This window comes from Ambystoma mexicanum, chromosome 2p, assembly GCF_040938575.1.
Source record: "Ambystoma mexicanum isolate Mex_15411 chromosome 2p, UKY_AmexF1_1, whole genome shotgun sequence".
NCBI classification, from domain to species: Eukaryota; Metazoa; Chordata; class Amphibia; order Caudata; family Ambystomatidae; genus Ambystoma; species Ambystoma mexicanum.
Genome location: NC_090923.1, coordinates 1,307,738,175 through 1,307,754,486, shown reverse-complemented (window position 1 = coordinate 1,307,754,486; position 16,312 = coordinate 1,307,738,175). Strand labels below are relative to the sequence as shown.

General features: G+C 47.2%; 1 protein-coding gene across 3 annotated transcripts in view; it reads left to right on the top strand.

Moving 5' to 3' along the window:
* Window positions 1-16,312, top strand: part of TECPR1 (tectonin beta-propeller repeat containing 1) — a 1,334,260-nt gene that overhangs the window by 253,147 nt on the left and 1,064,801 nt on the right. The gene's annotated exons all lie outside the window — the stretch shown is intronic.

Here is a 16,312-nt window from a genome sequence, read left to right as displayed (position 1 = left end):
CGCATGGATTCACGGGTGTTCTGACCGTTGGCTAGGTCGTCATGGCATCTCTAACGATGTGTTTATTTATTGTTGAATGGTTCAGTCGAGTTCGTCCATACCGCAGGTGTCGGCTTGAGCAGGGCAGGCTGGTGGGCAGGCTGGTGGGCACATCCGTATGTTCCTGTACCAGGGTATTTGATCGTCTGGTAAATAGGCAAATTCCTCTTGTGGCGGGTGTCTGGGCCGCGATCCTCTAGGCCAGGGGCGCGAGGGGATTGGGGGGGGTCTTTTGTCCCAATCTCCCACTTCAGTCCCCCCTCTGGTCGACTTGTCGACCACAAACATATCTTTTTCCTTATCTCCTCTTACTCTCCATATTTTAGTTACTCCTCCCAGGTGTCCATAGTGGTTGACATGGTCTTCAAATGACCAATACATATACACACAACTTCCTCCAGGTGTGCAGTATACCCATTTTCCGATATAGCTCCTCGGGTTCCTTGGGTTTTCGAGCTTCACGGATGGCGGGTCCAGGTGGTTGGTGATGATTTGTTTGCGTAGTTTTTCTCTTTCTTTTATTATTATGTCTGTGTGCTGGCCATCATCAGTCGGCATCAAGGGGTGCATACCAACCATTTTGATCATTTCGTCTGTAGTGCGTGCTTTCCGGGCTTTCCAAAACCTTATTATTATCAGTGCAGTGCAGCTCCAGCCAGTATTATGCATCCAACTATAATCTTCAGTCCGTCTGACAGCCATGATGGCATCCATGACCATAACATTGAAAACCAGCTGTCATCCTTCTTCACTCCTTTACTTTCTTCCATCATTTTGGAGTGCATCTGGGCCAGTTGTGATACTTCTTCGGTGAGTGTACCATTGTCAGCATCATTAGCAGGAATAAATGTACAGCATGATTGTCCTATCTTTGCGCAAACTCCTCCTTCCATTGCTGTAAGGAGATCTAATACGTATCTGTTCTGTAGTGCTACCATCCTCACTGCTCGCAATTCCTCTTTTATTGCGTTGAAAACATTTACTGTAGAATTAATAGTCATCATCAGCTCCCATCGGGTTATCTGGAGCCATTTTGCGTTTGAGTAAGCTTGTAGTCCCGGATGTATTATTGACGAGAAAAACATTGCTGCTCTGCTGAATAGTCTGTGTTCTGGTGGGATTGAAGTGAGTGCTGTTTCCGACCTTCCCCATAGGTAATTTCCTGTCAGTGGTTCTCCTTGTCTCTTCTTTCTATTCAGGACATTGATGTTGTTGTTGTTGTTTTCGTTCCCTGACCCCTTCTGAGGTTGTACAGACCTCTTCTTCCTCTTGTTTCCTTCATCCATTTTGGGGAAGTTCGCCATGTTCACATGTTTCTGGGGCACTACTAGTGATGGTACATTAATGTGTACCATTGTGCATATACCGTTCCACAGAGGGGGCAGTGTGTGGTATGCCTTGTTTCCGCAGGCCCAGTAGTGGTCCATTAATACTGCTGTTCCTGCTCCCCCCACAGGTAACTCTATCACGCTTGCACAGTTGGTGTTGTATCCCACGTCCACGTCTCCTCTATGTTGGTAGCATATCTTAGGTGCAGACAGCGGCAGTATGCTCATTGGGTCTTCATCCTTCTCCATCCACGTCAGCATGGGTACGTACTTACCCCAAATCGTCCAACATCTGTTATTGTGTTCATCAATAGTGGTAATATTTTCTCTTGTTACCATGTTGCTGCCAATCACTCCTATCGCCCATTTGTTGTCCATGTACACTTTCCCTGTTATTGTTACCAGTGGTCTTTCCCAACATCCTTGTGCACCAGGAACTTCAGTGGCGTACCAGTCACATGGTAGGCATTGTAGTGTTACTTTCTTCGTTTCTCCCTTTTCAGGACCACTTGTCATGTATCTAAATGCTTCAGCATGCAAACTGCTCTTGTGGTAACTCAAATAAGTTTTGAGGAAGTTGTTTTCGTATGGATATGTGTCTCGCGTTTTCCACACCAGTCTCACCACCGTCCCTTGAAATCGCCCTCTCGTTTGGAATAGTGCCAGGTATATTATACATCGTGCTGTCTTTTCATCTATTTCTGTGGCAACAAATGTTTGAGAAGCGCTCATGGCGTATGGGATCAATGAGCAGACGTAGCAGCTGTCTTCTGTTGTCTGCTTACCTATTTGGGTCATGTGTTGGTACCACATGTTGTTCGAGACATGTGCTGAATCTGTTATGTAATTATCAATGCCTTTATTATCTGAGTATGTGCTGCGTTTAACTCTATTTCCTTTATGTGGAGGCTTGCTAGTACCACCTGACGTAACACCTGTTGCAGCCGTGGGTGGGGGTACATTAGGTTTGGGTGCAGCCAAAATATTGATAGCGTAACTTTTCTGCCATACAGAGGCAGCCAAAAAACCAGTGATCATCAAAACCCCTATCATCTTTATTACAGAAGCTAGTCTCACCGGCATTTTGCTCTTACCTTGCTGCAGTCCGGCAGCTTATTCTTGCGACGTTAAAGTTGCCCGCCTGAAAATTCTCAATAAGCTTGTTATTAGTGTTAGTTGTTGTTTTCAAGCCCTCCCTATTAAGTAGTCGTTCAGTGCCCAGGCGAAGAGCTGTTCCCACGCCAATCTAAGCGATCTGTCTCTTAGGGCAGGTAAGTGCTGGTGAAGATGGGGCATTGATTGTTCTATGGCCAAGATAAATGCGGTGTAGTAAACACGTATCCTCCTTCTTTTTAGGTACTTTGGCCTTTTTATGTAATATACAAATTGGTGTGATAGGGCTTCAGGGTAATTATCGTCTGAGGGTAGCATCTACTCCTGGGCAATGTACGCTGTTAGTTATCAATTTTCTTAGCAATACAATAATACACGGTACCTGCATGTGCGAGAAAGAAAACAAAAACATACAAGTGTTTACATGTGTATATGTGCAAGACGATGTCCTTCAATTGGGTGGTAGCTGCAGTGGGTAGGGGGTTTGTGGGCAGAGGGTTTGGTGGTCAACTGGCGGAAGTCTCTTTACTCTTTGATCGTGTGACCATGAGGTGGGCGATATGCAAATTACCAGTTTCTATTTCAGTATTTGTCTCTGGGGATTCTGGGGGGTGGCAGGGTATGGAGACACTGTGGTCCTCAGTTGTGGTAGACGTCTCTTTCTCCGTAGGTGACGCTGTCGCTGTTCTTCCAATGGCCCTGTCGGTGACGCTAGGGCGGGTCTGGAGTTTGCAGATCTTTACGTCGTGTAGGTGATTCCAAGCACGCTTATCCTGCAACTTTACTGCTCTCGTAGATACCTCCTCTACCAGGTGGGGACCTGTGAAGCGTGGGCTGTTCCACTTTCTATTGAAATTGTGCAGTAGCACGTGGTCACCTTTAGTAATTTTGCACAGTTTTTCCTTTTCCAATTCCTTATCCGCGTCTTCTTGTTGATGACTCTTAGACCCGCCCCGCGTGCGCTCGAGCTGTTGAGACACAAACACTACACTAGTAATCAAAGAAGACACATATTGGTACATTTCATCACATCAGTTGCAGTGTTTTCATAGTCTGTGAATGCTCTTGATGTTGGCGTTAGAGGAAGGCGCATTTGACGTCCGGTCACCACCTCGTGAGGAGTGAGGTGGTGGTCGGAGCCTGGTCTATTCCTTAGCTCAAATAGAGCTAGCGGAAGGTAATACAACCAACTCTTCTTTGTTGTTTGCTGTATTTTTGCAATTGCCTCCTTCAGTAGGCCATTCAGGCGTTCACATTTATCGTTGGCCTGCGGGTGATATGCACATGCAAATTTATGCTTGATGCTCAGTAAGGATGTGATGTGCTGGAACATTTCATTAGCAAAATGCGGGCCGTTATCCGACCGTAGTACCTCGCACACTCCCCACCTGGGAAAAACCTCCCTCACTAGAAATTTAGCTGCTCTGAATGCATCTGGATGTGAGCAGGGTCCTGCCTCAATCCACCTGGAGAATGGGCATACCACTACAATCATATACCTATTTCCTTGACATACGTTGATCATATCAACGTAATCAATATGGATGTGCAGGAAGGGTCCCTCTGGCCGGGGTATAGTACCTTTTATCACTTGCAGCGTGTGACCGGCCGTAAACTGTTGACATGTTAGACAATTGCTGATAAAATTTGTCACATGGGAATTTAACTCGGGGCAGAACCAATCTTCCCTAATTCGTGCTGCAATAACTTCCTTGCCTGTATGAGCTGGGTGATGGAGCTGGCTCAGGGCGGTGTTCAATAGTGCCAATGGCATTACCATCTTTCCAGTGTTACCTTGACGCCATAGTGCGTCAGTTGGCGACATTGTACATCCTCTTTTTACCCATATTTCTTTTTCTGCCATTGGTGCAGCCGCTTGTAACTCCATTATTTGTGTGGCTGGGAGATGGGTGTACCCTTCTCTCATCAACATCTCTTTAGCTATCCCCCTCCCTCTCCCTCTCTCTGACTCTGGGGGGTTCCATATCTCACCAAAATATGCGGCATACTTCGCATGTGCGTCTGCTGCTGCATTTCCTTTTGAGATATGATCTTCTCCGTTAGTGTGTGCGAGACATTTGACCAAAGCTAATTCTTGGGGATCATTTATTACTTCAATTAATTCAGCTAATAAGAGAGCATGCTGCACTGGTGTGCCGTCAGCTCTCCTAAACCCTCTCCTTCTCCATTTTGTCAATCCTGAGTGTACAGTAGACGTGACATATGCGCTATCAGAATATATAGTAACTCTTTTGTCAAAGCTTTCCTTCAACGCCAATATCAGTGCAACCAATTCTGCTGCTTGAGCAGAGTAATGTTGTGGTAGTTGTACACGTTTCACTGCCACACACACCAATTCCTCTGTCATTTTTACAACCGCTGCCCCAGTTCTCCTTATGCCATCACTCTGGTCTATTGTTGATGACCCATCAATGAACAAGAGCTCTCCTCCATTCTGCGCATCCTCTTCAACTTTTCTAGTACATGAGTACATTTCGGTAGTCTGCGTACAATCATGTGCATAGTCGCCTTCCTCAATAACTTCCGCTATAAACCTTGCAGGATTAACTGTTCTGCATCGAACAATGGATAATTCTGGTCTAGATAAGATGATCTCATAACCTGACGCCCTCTGCGTTGTTAGTGTGGACTTAGGCTTGTTCAATATTGCAAATAGTGCATGTTCCACGAATAGTGTGGTTGGGCACCCCATTGTAATTGATGATGCCTTCTCTACCGCGAAGGCAGCTGCGGCGAGACCTTGTTCGCAAGGGAAATGACCTAACATAACAGGATCCAAGTGACCGCTGTAAAATGCTACTGGTTTGTATCCCATACTTTTTTTTTGAGCCAACACTGCTTTCATTACTGCTGAGTCACAATGTGAAAATATCAAAAATTGTCGTTCATAATCTGGGGTGGCCAGCACCGGAGCAGTTGATATTGCGTCTTTCAGTTCATCAAAAGCCTCTTTCATTTCCCTTGTCCACCCCAATTTTTTCTCCCCTTTGTTAGCTTCTCTCAATGCTTCAAGTAGGGGTTCTATGTATGAGCTGTAATCAAATACCAATGCTCTACAATAGTTGCACAATCCCAGGAACTGCTGCAGCTCCCTCACTGTTTGCGGCAATGGCGTTTTTGATATAGCCTGTGCTCTTTGTGGTGCAATCTTTCTTCTGTGTTGGGATATCAGCTGACCAATGTATAATACCTGTTCCTGACAGTACTGTAACTTTTCTTTGTCTACCTTGTAACCCTTTTCAGCCAATATTGTCAGCATCTTCAATGAGTCCTCGCTGCATTTTTTTTTCGCTTGTGCTGCAAATTATTATGTCGTCAACATATTGTAACACTGTGCTTTCCAATTCAATGTTTCCCAAGTCCATCTGTATTACTCTGTTGAAAATTGAGTTTGACTCGCAGTACCCTTGTGGCAATCTGGTGTGTTTCCATTTTGTGTTTCTGTACGTGAAGCTTGTCAGATCTTGTGAATCTGGATGCAGGGGTATTGAGAAAAGGGCATTTTTGAGGTCAATCACCATAAATCGTGATGCCTCTGCGGGATTCCACACAATATTGTGGCCGGGTTTGCTGCTATGGGGTATTCTGCTTCCACTATGTTGTTCAAGGGCCTGAGGTCCTGGATGAAACGCCAAGACCCCCCTTTAGCTTTGCGCACTGGATATACTGCTGTGTTACATGGTGATTCTGATGGTACCAATATGCCATTATTTATAAGGGCTGTTATTGTTTCATATATGCCCTCATCTGCCTCTTTTGATAGGGGGTATTGTTTCACTATAGGGAGTATTGCACCTTTTTTCAATTTAATTCTTACTCCCCCTATACTTTTTATACATCCCACGTCATAGGGACTAGTGGTCCACAATGACGTTGGAACTTTTGCCATATCCTCTTCAAAAAAGGGAACTGGGGTGGATGTGGGTGCTTCAAGTGCCATTGCAATTTTCTGTGCCACTTGTTTGTAAGTCACTCTTAGCCATATATCTACACTCATCATAAATACCATTTCGCCTTCTTCCTTTTCTTCAGAAAAGAGCTCCTCGTCTGACACCTGGGTGAGCCTGCATCCCTCAGCTAGGGCTATCACTGCCCTCCACGCTCTTCCTTCCCTATCTTGGGCATGTATTGCGATGTAATCAGCAGTTGCTATAATGCTCTCCATGCTCACTGAAATCACCTTTCCTTCTGGTTCATTGGCTGGTGTTTCTGGTCTAAACAAATAGGCTGTCGGCCTCCTCCAGATCTTTCCTTCTATTCCTGGCATCCATGCGAATGCCATGTCTGTTCCGTACTGGAACAGTTCGCCATCTACTGGCTCGGCCCTAATCACTGTCTGCCCACAGTATGCTTGCATAATTTGCGGTGCAGTGAGCATGTTTATTCCAGGAGTGGAACAAATGATGCCGTCCTCCGTGAAGGAGATTGTCATATTCAACCTGCTCATTATGTCTCTCCCGAGTATGTTTACTGGCGAGTCCCTTGAATATAAAAGTGGGACAGACATGTCATAATCCCCTATCGATAAGGGGATGTTATCAGTAAATGGAACCAACCCCCTAGCCCCAGAGAATCCTTGGGTGTTCATGGCCTCACCTGACATCTTAAATTTACCTTCCCTTATGCACGACCGGGTCGCCCCGGTGTCAACAAGGAATGATAATTTTTTGTCACCTATCGTTACCTCTATGCGTGGTTCCTCCGCACTATTAGGTGTTACCGACAGGATGGGACACACCAAGGCCGTCTGTGGGCTGTCCTATTGTGGGTATAATGATTGACCACTTCCTGTGTAAGGGTTGTGTCCCAGGACCGTCACCCTTCCCAGTTGTGTTTGCTGTAGCTGTGTATTGGTAGAGGTTATTTTATTGTCTTGAATTAGAGCGGGTTGCTGTACTTGCTGTACTTGAGGTTGTTGTGCTATTGCTACCTGTTGTTGTGGTAGTGAATATGTCTGTGGCTGTTGTTGTTTTACTAGTTTTTGCTGCATATTTCCCGGCAGCAGTACCTGCTGTTGTTGGTTTCCCTGCTGTTCCCTTGTAGGCCCTTGTTGTCCCTGTTCTCCCCATGCTGGTGTGCCGGGTCTCATTCTACAGGTGCGTGACATGTGTCCCAGTAATCCACAAATCCAACATACCGGTGGTTCCCTGGTCTGCCATGGGAAATTGCCTGAATTGTCCTGGTATACTGGTTGCCCAGTGGGGTAGAAACTTCTGAATCCTCCCCCTTGCTGTTGTGTGTTATAGCCGTATCCCCTCCCCCTCATCATTCCTCCCCTTCCCCTGTTATAATTGTAATATCCAGCTCCTGGTGTTAAGTATCCTCCTCCCATGTTAGTCGTGTTTGGTGGGGGTGGTGGCAGCTGTTGTGCTATAATCTGTGGTGATTGTATTTGGGAGGGATCTTGTGCAGCCACTACTTGCGTGGGGTTTTGTGTCATTGTTGTAGGTGTAGTTATTAGTGCACCTTCCATCGTGTATTTAGTAAGTTTTTTCTGCACCAATTTAGCCTCTTCCGCTTTTCTATCCTCTTCTTTTTGTTTAATCTTTTCTTGCCATGTCCTACAATGATGTACTATCGTCAGTTGTATTTCTGGCCATGCTTTTGCTTCCATCCCCACTACTTTCTTCAATTGTTTCTGCACTGCTTCTGGGAGCCCTTGTATTAGCATATGATAGAATATTGCTGGTGTTTTGTCCCATTGTTCTCTAGTTTCCATGCGCCACTTCTCTTGAATTTCCTGGATATAATCAACAGGATCTTCGTTCTCACACATCTTGCGTGATGTTATCGCTCCTATGTCTGATGTGTCTGGGTATTGTACCCTCAGTGCTTGCCATAATGCATGTCTGCAGTTTGCCCCGTCGTGCCCCGTCGTGTGATGTGTTTGTTATTGTGACCCCGGGAAAGCCTGCCCTCTTCCAGATGTCATCTGCCGCATCCCCCAATATTGATATTAGGAGGCCCTTTACATCTCCTACTGCCAGTTTCTGTCCTGCGGTGTGTTTTTCCATTTCATATATCCATTTTCCCGCACCTCCACTTAATGATGGGAGCCTGCACTTGATATTTTCCTTGTCTGCATGCTTCCAAGGGACGTATTGTGGTCTAACCCCTCCCCTCTCCAGAAGTGGCATTAGGTTGTGCCCTGTCTGACCCCCTGGGTTCCCTATAGTCGAGTCCGTGTACCCCTCCTCTTCTCCGTATCGTCTACATCGTCTGTTGTATCCATATTTCCCTTGCTCGTAACTGTTTCTCCTCCATCTCTACCCCTTCTTTTATCATTTCCTTTATTTAATGTGGGCGTGTGTATTCGTTCTTCCTGCCTGCGTCCAGGGAGGTCTCTAAGCCTGCCTGCATAGGGTGTGTGTTCGTGAGGGGCGGGTGTAGGTGGGCATGTTGCACAGGATGAGTGTGGGGTGGTGGAGCATGTTGAACGGGATGATGAGGGTGTAGCTGCACGTGTCTGCCTTCCCGCCATTCCTTGCTCTTCCCCCTCACTTCCCCCCAGTTCTTCCTTTCTTCTGCAGGCCCATGGTGATTCCCTGTTTGTCCGGGTGATGTACAATTTATCTAAGATTTCCCTTTCCCTATTTCTTCCTTCCTTCTCCATTCCTCCTTCTTCCTGACTACAAAAGTCATCCAGGAGCGACAATCCCCAATCTGTCTTTTTCCCCCTAATCGTTACTGTTTTTAAGTCTATTAAATCCGTTCCTCCCGTTTCTTCTTTACCAATTGCTCCCCTTTGTGCTGATGTTGTTGCTACTTCTGTGTCTCTGCGTACATATCTCCTTACTTCTCTCTCTCCTTCTTTTTTCTCCGCTATCTCTCTACCAATTTCCTCTCTTTTCTTTATTAATTCCTCCATTACTTCACTACTCATCTTTTCCAATATCCTTTCCTCTTCTCTCTTCCTTTCCCATCTCTCTCTTTCCCGCTCTAATATGCTCTCTAGCATCCTCCCTTCTTCGTATTTCTTGGTGGGTTCTGATAGTATTCTCCTCTTCCATATTTCCATTTCTTTTTCTTTCTCTTCTTCCTCTCTTTTCTTGTCACGCAGTGCTGCTCTGGATACCCTTTCTGCTACTGCCTTTACCCTTTCAGCTTCTCTCTTTCGCTCCTCAGTTCGTTCCCTCATTTTTTCCAACTCATTCTTACTTTCTTTCCTTTCCCGTGCTCTCTCTCTTTCCTCCCTCTCAAGCTGCTTGATCAGGGCATTTTGCTCATCCCTTAATTCTGCTAATCGTTCCTCCAAAATCTCTTCCTTTTGTCGTGACAGCTCTTCCTCCTTTCTTTTTCCCCCTTCCCCTTTCATTTCGCTCTTTCTCTCATTATCCTCGTCCATTTTCCTAACTACCTCCTTCTCTTCTCCGGTTAATGAACCTCGTAATTTTAATAATACCTGCGCAGCTACCCACTCATCATGTCCTACTGCTGCGATTTGTTCTTCACTAGTCCTCCCCTCCCCTGCGGGCATCTTCGTATAAGTTGGCGCCGCCGTACTTGTCTGCTCCCCTCCCGTGTGGCCAACTGTAGCTGTATATGGTGGTGGGCTGTATGCCGGGTTCGAGTACCCCTCAGCCGCCCTTAATTGTTCTCTCACTATTTCTCGTAGTTCCGTTAAAGGATATAACCCCCCTTCCTCTTTTTTCACTACCTTCGCTAGGGGCACGTCGTCGCTCTGTTCCTTTTTTATTTCTTTTTCGTTTATGTTGTTACTCTTTTCTCCTCCCTCTTGTCCTTTCCCCGTGTTCTGTGTGCCTTCACTCTCTTTTTCCCCATTCTCTTCTTCCTCCTTAATCTTCTTCTCTTCTTTTGTTTCCCCCACAGTGAACATTCCATTTGGTCCTGGTCGGGACCCCTGGAACATTCTCCATAAGTTAAACACCTCCACGTGGTGTGTCAATTTCTTCCCTTTGTATGTGTTATGCAGATGGGTTAATAGTGAGTGTTGGGTATATGGATCGAAACTGCCATTAGGCGGCCATGGTGTCGTCATTTTGTTGTCCGTCCCCTGTGTCCATTCTATGCTGTATTTGATCAGTTTCTCCCTATGGGGTGACAGTGTTTTACATATATGCTGCAGCGGGGTAGTGAGGGTGTTCCCCCACCCTCCCGATCCTGTCCCGTATGACATAGTAGCACTAAGTTGTTATCCTCCCTCTATATGGTAGCGGTTCTCTTGCTAATAGTTTACGCTATACAATTTCAGATCTTTACCTGGCCCCGTAATTTTGGGGACTTGCGATTGTACGCTAAAACAAAACAGTAAAATATAGCATTTGCATTTATATACTCTTTTCTATCTGTTCTTCCTTCACCGAACACCGTTACGGCCCCCTACGGCCGAGGCGCACGTAGCCACCTGCGGCTGCGTGCCCTGTGTGACGTTCTTATACAGCCGTCCCTTTTTATTTTACCCCTCCTCCTCTTTCTTCACTTGTTGTGGCCGGCGTTCTCCGTGCGCGGCCACGTCCCCCTCTTCACCTTGCCCCGATCTACTCGTTACCGTTTATCTCCGTCTCCACTCCCTTACCATTATTCTCCTCCCCACCACTTCTCCAAAAAATGCCTTGTGCTCGAGATATCCTATGAAAGCCCTACTGGTGACGTCACCGACCTCTTCCAAAACTACCGGTAAGTTCTTTACATATTTTTAAAAAAGTTTTGAAATACGTTTGCATTCTACCCCCATTAACCCCACAGCTGTCCTCTTGTCACGCCTGGAACAAGGTAATCAACAATATAATCAGACTGCGCACGCTGCGTCGCCTCGCGTGTGATACGCCCCTCGACAGGAGGGCTTAACCAGCCAATTATCTTCCGTATTAGGCAACCAGCTAGCTACCGCCTACAGGGAAACGTCATCTATCTATCGAGTTTCTTGCTCGAACAATAGGGATCCTCATCCACTCATTGATCAATAATCACCAATTCGTAGGAAACCGCACACACACACACACCCTTACAGGTGGTCGCGACCTAGGCCAATCAGTGTCTATGAGCGGCCGCACGTGATGTTTTCGTGCTCCGCCCCCTCCTTCTTCGTAACGTGGCGGACTGCTCTCGCACTTGTCCAGTTACCATTCACTTCACCGTCAACACTAATTTATCAAACCTTCTCCGCGCACCTGTGTAAAACCTCCCACCTCCCGTATTCTATTCCTCCCCCCTCCCTCACAATTTCACATTGCTTGTTGGGTGTAGCATACTCACCAAGTTCTCTTGATGCAGGGCCGCTCGACCGCGTGCACCCCTCCAAGCGGCTCGCCACCTCCCCTCGTCTGGACCACGTCTGGACACTCGCCAACCGCGGGCGGGATACTTCTCAACCGGCTCCCGAAGGCCAATATCCGGATTGCGCTGTCCGGTCTTCTCGCAGTTCCGCGATGGTCCTGTAGTCCTCAAAAGGGGGCAGCGGCAGAGGGGGCCGCGCCGCCGGGCCTCCTCGCAACGAGAGCACTCGAAAAAAAAAAAAAAAAGCAGATCTTAAACAGATCTCAGCAGTGCCTCCAACTTGTCGGGGGGAAAAATTCTCCCGGGGGTCGGCTGGGCCATCCGCGGACCTCCGGGCAGGGAGGCCCCAACTCCTCCCGCGTATCCCAAAAATGAGTATGAGTCACACACAAGAAGCAAGGTGGTTCTGCTGTTTATTGAACAACAGCAGGGATGGGTTTAGGATCGTACGCGTCCGTCCTGACTCTTCGAAATTCGTGGGGCTCGCAGGCCCTTTTTGCCTCAGTATGACGCGCTACTTGCGTCACCTGGGAAAGTTAGCAAAAAACCTATCGCCACTCTGGATTGGTTCCTCGAGTGGTAGGGTTAGTATAGCACACGTATAGAGGAGATTGTTAGTGGTTAAGGGTCAGTCAGGTGGTATACTTGGGTTGTCCCTTCTATTAGATACATGAAAATTGTTACACGAAGACCCCTGATGATTGGTTAATGTTAGTGGCGTCCGTGATGAGTGCCCCATGTTCTGATTGGTCCACTTGCGAGCCCCCCAGCCTGGGACCATCGTTGTTCCCAGCTCGCGGTGTACCTGTCATTTGCAACAGTATGTAACTATGTGTTTATGCAGACAATGTGTGGATTAGCTCATATGCTTGAGAGCAGACTATTCCCACCGCTGTAGGTGTCCATTGGGTCATTTCATTGTTGCAGCCTGTGTCCCAGGCGTGGGACCCAGGCGACTTCTCCTTCGTGGGGCTGGCACCCTGTCAGGTTCGGCTTGGTCACGTGAGGAGAGACCGTGGTTGAGGCAGAATTCTGCACATTTAATGTTGTATTTTCCACTGCGTCTCTGGCTTAGTTTGCAGGTGTGGCCTTGGCTTCGGCTTGTGGCATGCAAGTTGCAACATTGCCCCCTTGGCTGTCAGTTCTCGTTGGGCTCATTCTGCAGGGTCAGCAATTGTACTCTTGCTCGTTCAATGTTCGTGGAGGCTCTTGCTTGCGGCCTACTTGGGCCTGGTGCATAGGTGGGGATGTTCAATGCACGGCACTTTAAGTTACGGTATCATATTGCTTCATGTCCAGTATCATGTCTTCGTTGCATTTCTCATCACAATGCATGGGTTAGGAGAAGCGTCAGCAAGCATTTTAGATGAGTTCTTTGTGCGTCTTGCGTTTCTGCATTTTGAAAAACCTATGTGAAAAATAATAAAGATGCGCGTCAGTGGGTGTGTCCGTCACCTACGTCATAGCACTGAATATGTTCTTCGTGTGGATTGGTGTGGGAGTGTCCAGTGCGCATGGTTGCACGGGTGTTCTGACCGTTGGCTAGGTCGTCATGGCATCTCTAACGATGTGTTTATTTATTGTTGAATGGTTCAGTCGAGTTCGTCCATACCGCAGGTGTCGGCTTGAGGAGGGCAGGCTGGTGGGCAGACTGGTGGGCACATCCGTATGTTCCTGTACCAGGGTATTTGATCGTCTGGTAAATAGGCAAATTCCTCTCGTGGCGGGTGTCTGGGCCGCGATCCTCTAGGCCAGGGGCGCGAGGGGATTGGGGGGAGTCTTTTGTCCCAATCTCCCACTTCACCAGGAATTAATCGGGATGGGAAATGTCCTAAATTTTGTCTGTTTGCAGACCACATGTATTAATGTTCTAGAATCCAAAAGGCACCTTGGGACCCATCATGGAGGAAATCAAAACATTCTCTACAATCTCAGGGGTTCATGTAAATTTGGTTAAAACAGAGGTAGTACATTTAACATTGTCTGTTGAGGAGATCACAGATCACAAACCTACAATTCTCTTTCACTGGGCTAAGAAGCATCTGAAATATTTGAGTATGTTTGGTTCCTAGGCTATCCCAATTATTTAGGGCACACCATCCGTGTTTATTTGATGCAATCCAGCAGGATCTCCAGAGGTGGAGGAAATTATATAATACATGGATGGGGAGAGTAGGTACAGTGAAATTAACTTTCTGAGGTCTGAGCTGGAAAGAATCCAAAACTTGATTATCAACTTTGTCTGATTTGGACATAGACCTAGAGTGCATAGAAGGATACTTCATGAGGTAAAACTGCAAGGAGAATTGAGGGCCTGAAGACAGGCCTATACTATGAGGCTGCACATATTATCCCTTACAGTGGGAAGCTATAGTAAAAAACCCAGATCAAAACAGTTTTTACATTTATTCTTCAACACGCTGTCATGACCCGGCGAAATTGCCCCTTCTGGACCTCATGGTCATTGTCACGAAGGGCTTGTACTCCTTGTTCCTCCCAACATGGCTGTACCAAGCTCCGTGCTACGCACTAGCTTTCACGTCGTAGCACGTACTATAAATTGGTCACGCCCCTGCGGGTCCGCGCGTCTCAACGCTATCTTCGATAGTGACCCGACGTGTGTTTGCTCTCTACATTTGCTTCCTTGATCCTCTTACTTCCTTCCTTGCCTTTTTTCCTGTTCCTGGACTTCCCCCCTACATTGCTTGTTTATCGCTAATCTGGACACCCTGGAACCACGAACTTCCCGGAACTCTGAACGCGCTCTGCAACCTGACGAGGCTCGGGTGAGACTATTCAAGACCCGAACCACCCACAGGAAGAGTCCTGCGGCCGAACAAGGGAGACCCCGATCACAGGTGAAACGGGGGGAGATTTACGACACACGAAAGGAAAGAGGAAGAAATAGAAAGATAAGGAAGTAAGATAAAGAAAGAACCCACGTCCACTTCCCTCCCTCCCCCCCACCCCCTCCCCTCACTTCTCGAGGCTTCAGTTACCTAATTAGGAGCTGGGACTCATTATAGTTTTCTCTGTGACAGGCTGGTATTGAGTCGCTGGCACACGACTCAGTCTCGCGCTTTTGGCTTCTTTATTTGGCTGCAAGATTATACACATTGGCTGGGGTCTCTAAACGATAAGGCACAATGCAGTGTGGGTCATAACTGCAGGCGGGTGTCTACATTTGATGTCATGGAGATCTTCTTGAGGGGGGTATTTCTGAGGTTGCACAGTTTGCTTCCCAGTACTCTAGGAAGGGGAGCCACTGCATGTCAATATGTGTGTGCGTTTCCCCAAGTGCTGCCGTGAGGCTCTCCATTTCGTAGATATCCTTGGCTTTATGCAGCCAGTCTTTCTTGGTAAGCAGAAAGGCTCCCTTCCATTTAATGGTCAAACAAACCTGTGCTCCTAAAAGCAGGTTTCTGGGCATGTGTTGGAGAACCAGGTAGAGCTCCTCTACTTTCTCCATACCGAACAGGACCAGGAGTGGGGTGAGCTCCCTATTGATAACTTCTTTTTCGAGGATCCAGCCTAGGTGTTCCTTCTAATAAGTCTGCGCTTTATGGCAATCCCACCACTGATGCCAGTATGTGCTGACTTGTGCGCACCCTCTCTAACAATAGGGGCTGCTATCAGCATACATTTTGAGTAGGTGGTGGGGCATAAGGTGCCATTGAGTAAGGATTCTGCAGTTGTGCATTTTGTATTGGACAGCTATTCACGATTTCCAGACTGCTCGATATATTGCCTCCCATCCTTCCTGATTGTTCTCCTACCCCAACGATTTTTCCCACTGACTTTGAGCACGGGGAGTGGGCAGGTGTCCCCTTTCTAGTAGGGCTCGCTACATTCTTGCGATCAGGCCATTGGTCTCTGACTGTGTGTTCAGTATGTTTTCAAAGGAGGTGCGGGGAGGTTGCAGGTGAGTTTTCAATCTTGGGTCTGTGAGGACCACTTTCAATTGCAAGTAGGGGAGCAGGTTGATTTTGAGGCCCTGCTGTGCTTCCTCTAATTCTTATCTGGTTAGGAAGATTCCCTCCCACCACATCTGGCCTGCTCTGACCAGCCTTTGTTCGTACTGTGGCTGAAAGCGAATTGGGTTTATGAGAAGGTCTCTAATTGGGGGGACCTAGATGCAGCTGAGGGGCGATGGCCAGGAAGTTATTCTCGACAAACTTGGGTTTCCTTGTTTCCAGATCGACCATAACACTCCCAAGACTGGGTGTTCCAGTGCTTTGCGGGGGATAGCTTTTTGGGGGGCCCAGAGCCACTCCCCCAGGGTGACTGGGGCAAAGAGACCCTTTTCTAAATGAACCCACTGTTTGTGTTTAGAAATGTGATCTGCGAGAACTCGAAGCTGTGCTGCTCTAAAGTATTCCTGGAAGTCAGGGTATGCTAAGCCACCTCTTTAGGGAGGATCAGTGTGCTGTATGCTATTCGCGGCTTCTTTCTTTCCCATAGGAATGCAAGCAAAGTGCTCTTGACTTCTGTAAGGAAGGAGTCTGGTAGGATTGTTGGAAGGGATTGAAACAGAAAAAGAAGACTCAGTAAGACATTCATCTTCACTGCTGTGA